We start from the raw sequence: 4,800 nt of genomic DNA, 5'->3' as shown, positions 1-4,800 counted from the left end.
TTTTCGGTAGGCATATTTTTCTGGAGGGTTTCACAAAAAGGAGTGGTGACTGGGCCAGGGAGAATGAATTGTCTCACCTATATCATCTTAAGTTTTCATTTAAAAAATCGATTTGTTTTGAGTGGGAAATTAGTGCACGTGGTTAAATATATTAAAAAAGTATACATTGAAAAGTCTTCCTCCTGATCTCACACTTGTCTCCATCCAGTTCCCATGGCCCACATCATTAGAATACTATTATTATTAGTTCCTTGCACATCCTTTCAGCGTTTCTATTTGTATATGCAAACAAAACCAAATATATACCTTAGTTTCTCACTTTTTACAAAAATGATGGTATATTAAACACATTGTTCTAAGCTTTGCTTTTTTTGTAAACAATATTCCATTTCAGTCAGTATGTAGAGTTTATGCAATTTTTAAATCCCATTGAATATACTATAATTTACTTGACCAGTCCCCTATTGAAAAATGGTAAGGTAATTTTCCAATCCTTTGTTGATAATGCTTCAATGAATACAGTTATACATACATTATTATGCACATATTCAAGTACTTATATCTGTTGTATAAACCCCAAAGTAGAATTGCTCTGTCAAAAATTATATGTATTTGTAACTTTGATAGATCCTATTTGCCTTGCATAGGGATAGTAAAATTTTACACTCCACAGCTCCATAAAACTTTGAGTTTTTGCCAATCTGAAAGGTTAAAAATGGTATTTCAGGGTAATGTAATTTGCCTTTCTCATTTTATAGCTGAGGTTGACATCTGTCAAAGAGTCATTTGAATTTTTCTGAGAATTATCTGTTTATACCTTTGGATCCTTTTGTTTACTGTTGCTAATCCTTCCCTTATTGATTTCTAAAACTTCCTATATATTAGAAAGACTAACCATTTATCTGTGATATGGTTATAGATGTTTCCCCATCAATCTGTCATATACCCTTTTTTTATGAATGGACCATCATTTATTCATTACAAATGATAGTTGGGAGGACTATGTAATAAAATGAAGGAACATTAATTATATACATATAAGTGGAATAGTTTAAAAGCATGATTACAATTAACTACATTTTCAAAAGAAAAGCAAATGGGCAGAATGAAAGAAAATTCAACCTCGTGCTGCCGCGGTTGAAACATGGGTATTTAAAGTCTGTGGTTTACCTTCCCATTTTTCTTGGCTATCACTGACATGATTTAGATTTTTATAATGAAAAAGAAAACATATCAATTGTTAAAATGTCTTTACCCATTTACATGTATAGCAGACTTTAGCACGAGTCTTAGACCTGACCCTTATCCCAGAAATTCATCTGGTTCTCTACCCTGGAATATTTACTTCATATACTCTCCTTCTACAGCCCCTTTCCTTTCACCACATTGTATAGTATCACCACTCCCCTATTGCCTCCACCTTAGTGTCTTCATCTTTGAAAGTGGTTCTCTAAGAGAGAGGTTACCCAACTTTTTCTTTTAAAGGGAAAGGTAATAAATATTGTAGACTTTGCCTGCCATTCAACCTATCACAAATACTCCCATCTGCCACTGTACTGCCCATAACAGCCATAGGCCATACTTAAATAAATAAGACATGGCTGTGTGCCAATAAAATTTTATTTACAGAAACAGGCAATAAATGGGCCAGATACTTTACCAACTCCTGCTCTAGAACAATCCTAGTAACTAGTACTGTTTAGATGAAACCAGCACTTGAAACTCAGCAAATTGGATGGCCCTACTTATAGATCATAATGTATAATTTAAATAATGCTTTACTCAGGAACTTACAAGAGTATGTAAACTGCACTGAGGACCCAAAAAATTCTTGGTTAAAAAAAGTCGTATGAGCACTTATTTAAAAAATGCCTTTACTCTGGGGAACAGCTGAGGACAATGATCAGATTCTGTTGTTTGCAATCAAATCCAAGCAATTACTGGGGAATGTTGGGTAAAGGATTCAGCTGGGGAGGGTTTTCCCTTTGCTTTAAAATTCGAAATGATGGCCATAAACAGGCCTAATTAATTTGAGTTGAGGGGTTATATTTCAAAACAGAAATAAAGAAAATCTAGAAGAAAACTCATCTTTAAACCCCTTTCCTCTCTTAGTTTCTAAAAAGTATATTTTAAGCCCTTTGGATTGAGATCTTAAAATTTTAAAAAGTCAGAAAGGAAAAATAAAGTATTAAATCAAAACTAATAGCATTTTCCTAAAAATCTAAGCAACCAACACAAGAAGACACACTGTAAATAAATCTGCATAACATTGAAAAATCATAGATTAATAGCTTTATTACACTGTCAGCTGATTCAAACACATTGGTAAAAACAAGGTAAGAAAAAGGTAAAACAAAAAAATAATTAGTAAATAAGCATGGGAAATACTTAGCTTCTCATTTGCTAATGGATGTGATGTGTATTTATAATTCAATAGAAACAAATTGTATGTAATTAACATAACCACTGCAGATGAAAGTGTAACTGGCACTATATTTTTCACAACAATACAGACTAATATAATTCATAATACAATTCAGAAAATGTACCTTAATTTCAAATTCCTTGACTCTATTTTTACCTCTGCATATCCAAGGAAATGATCCTATCTAAAGTTTTATGCAAAGCAATTCACTGAAGCTTTATTTCAAATTACCAGCAGAAAAAATGAAGTTTCTCACAAAAAGGAATTATAAAACATATTAGCAGGATATTCATCAGCTATTTATAATGAAATATTTTTCATATGATAAGTTGAAAATCAGTACAAGTTAAATATGAATAAAACTACCTAAAAAGCAAGGACTATACAATGTCTGGAAAGTAACACATGACAAAAGTGTCAGGGTAAAAGCATTAAGATCCTGCTTTTACTTTTTTAAACTTTCTGCTATGTGTTTATTTGTATGAAGCCTTTAAGAAAAAAGAATTTTTTTGAACATATCCCAAATAATTAAATGACCTCCAAACACGCTACCCTTTAATTAGTTCTTTATTCTTGATCATGACTGCATCAACTCTAACCTGTTTTGTTTTGTTTTGTTTTCTCTCTTGGAATCAGCTACCTGGGTGTTCCAATACTGCTTTAATCACCTCTTGGTGTCTCAGCTAAGAATGCCTGTCTCAGTTCCACCTGGAAATCCACCACAGGTACTGCTGAGATCGCCTTGGGTACAGGTGACACTCCTGGTTGCTCAGTGAGGCTCTTCTTCTCCGTTTGGCTTGGACTTCTACCTCTGGTACGTGCTGTTCTGTGGTCCGTCTCAGGTGTAAACGGTCCCTGGCCCGCTCCATCTTGACGCTGGCCGCTCCTCAGAACACAAAGTTAGGCATCTCTGGCAGCCGCTCCACTCTGCGCTGTCATATACCCTTTAATTTTGCTTATTATTTCTGGCCAAATAGAAATTTTTTTCTTTACGTAGTAAGTTGTTAGTATTTTAAGGATTCTGGGTTTTCAGAAATAGTTAGGCTGTATTCACTTTCGGTTTTAAAGGAATTCTTCCATATTATTTTATGTTACTTTAATGGTTTTATTTTATTTAAATTTTTGTTTTATTTAGAGTTTTTTCTGGTATGTAAAATGAGAAATGGATTCAATTTCATTTTTTTATATGTCTATCTGGTTCGAACACCGTTTACTGAAATATTCCATCTTTGCCTCATGATTTGACTAATCCTCTTCACTAGGAGGGCCGGTGACTGAGGTGAGAGATGCTGGCAACCTGCCTCTCCTGGGGTGAAATCTTAGCCTTTTGACTGGGAGTGGTGTTAAAGGAGCTCGCATCTTGTTGGCCTCAAGAAATAGAGTAGACATTCTGTATTATGAAGTTGCGGAAGGAATGGGAGCAGGTTCTGGCTGAAATGTCACCGATTCTCACTGTTCTTATCGACGTTTAGGAGTTTTTCTTGAATAAATGCTTACTGATTTGCGGTATGCCCTTAGGTCAATTTCCAGAGGTTTTAAACATTTGTGTTTTATAATATTTACCAGTTAAATGGTGGTTTTGCTGAGGAGAGATGTATATGCCAAGTTTATCGCACGGCTTTCCTGGAAGTCTGATCAGATTCTTTTTTGTGTCTTTCAGCAATGTTTTAATGATTTGTTTGTATTTGTGTAACATTTGTTTATATATATCACATGTGATATGTATTATATTTACACTGATATAATCATGATTGTCTTTTCATCTGCCTTATGTCAGATTTTATGTGTTTGTAAATTTTCAGAAGTTTTTCACCATGTAGTCTAATTTATTTGTTTGTGAAAAGGTTTTCTGGTAGCTAGGTTTGGATAATTGCTCAGTGGTTACCTTTCAAATGATAGCTTTATATAGTGTTTTTAGTCATCCATTAATTTACATGGTATTTGTTGCTTCTCTATTTGCTTGGTGTTAAAATTAGTTGTTTCTACTTTCTGCTTCTTCCTCCCTTCCTCTTACTACTGGAATTTAATCAATAGCATTATCAACGTTTATTTAGTATTTGCTATTTTACTGTTAAATATGCTTATATTTCTAAAATTTGATTTTTATCGCCTTAAATGATACACTTTGGCTCCCAGCTAATATTACCAAGAAGGTGAATGAGGTAAATCTCCTCAGGACTGCTACCTATTTTGTGCACATTGTGGCTACACAACTCCAGGGGTTGCTGTTCATGTCTAAGTGAATGATACCCCTCAGAACTGTGAATTGTAAAGAAAAAGTAAAAAATGGTAGGTGTCATAAGGAGGAGAAGATTCATTCTGGAGGATATCAGGAAAGGTTCCCCAGAAGAGGTATTATTTGAAGGTTGCATAAC

At 34.0% G+C, this 4,800-nt stretch overlaps 1 pseudogene; it reads right to left on the bottom strand.

Moving 5' to 3' along the window:
- Nucleotides 1–3,085: 3,085 nt before the first annotated feature.
- On the bottom strand, nt 3,086–3,330 carry LOC115839617 (SNRPN upstream reading frame protein-like; annotated as a pseudogene).
- Nucleotides 3,331–4,800: the final 1,470 nt, after the last annotated feature.

The sequence above is a fragment of the Globicephala melas genome, chromosome 21 (genome assembly GCF_963455315.2).
Source record: "Globicephala melas chromosome 21, mGloMel1.2, whole genome shotgun sequence".
NCBI lineage: Eukaryota > Metazoa > Chordata > Mammalia > Artiodactyla > Delphinidae > Globicephala > Globicephala melas.
The sequence above is the reverse complement of the archived record's forward strand: the minus strand, read 5'-3'. Positions and strand labels throughout refer to the sequence as shown.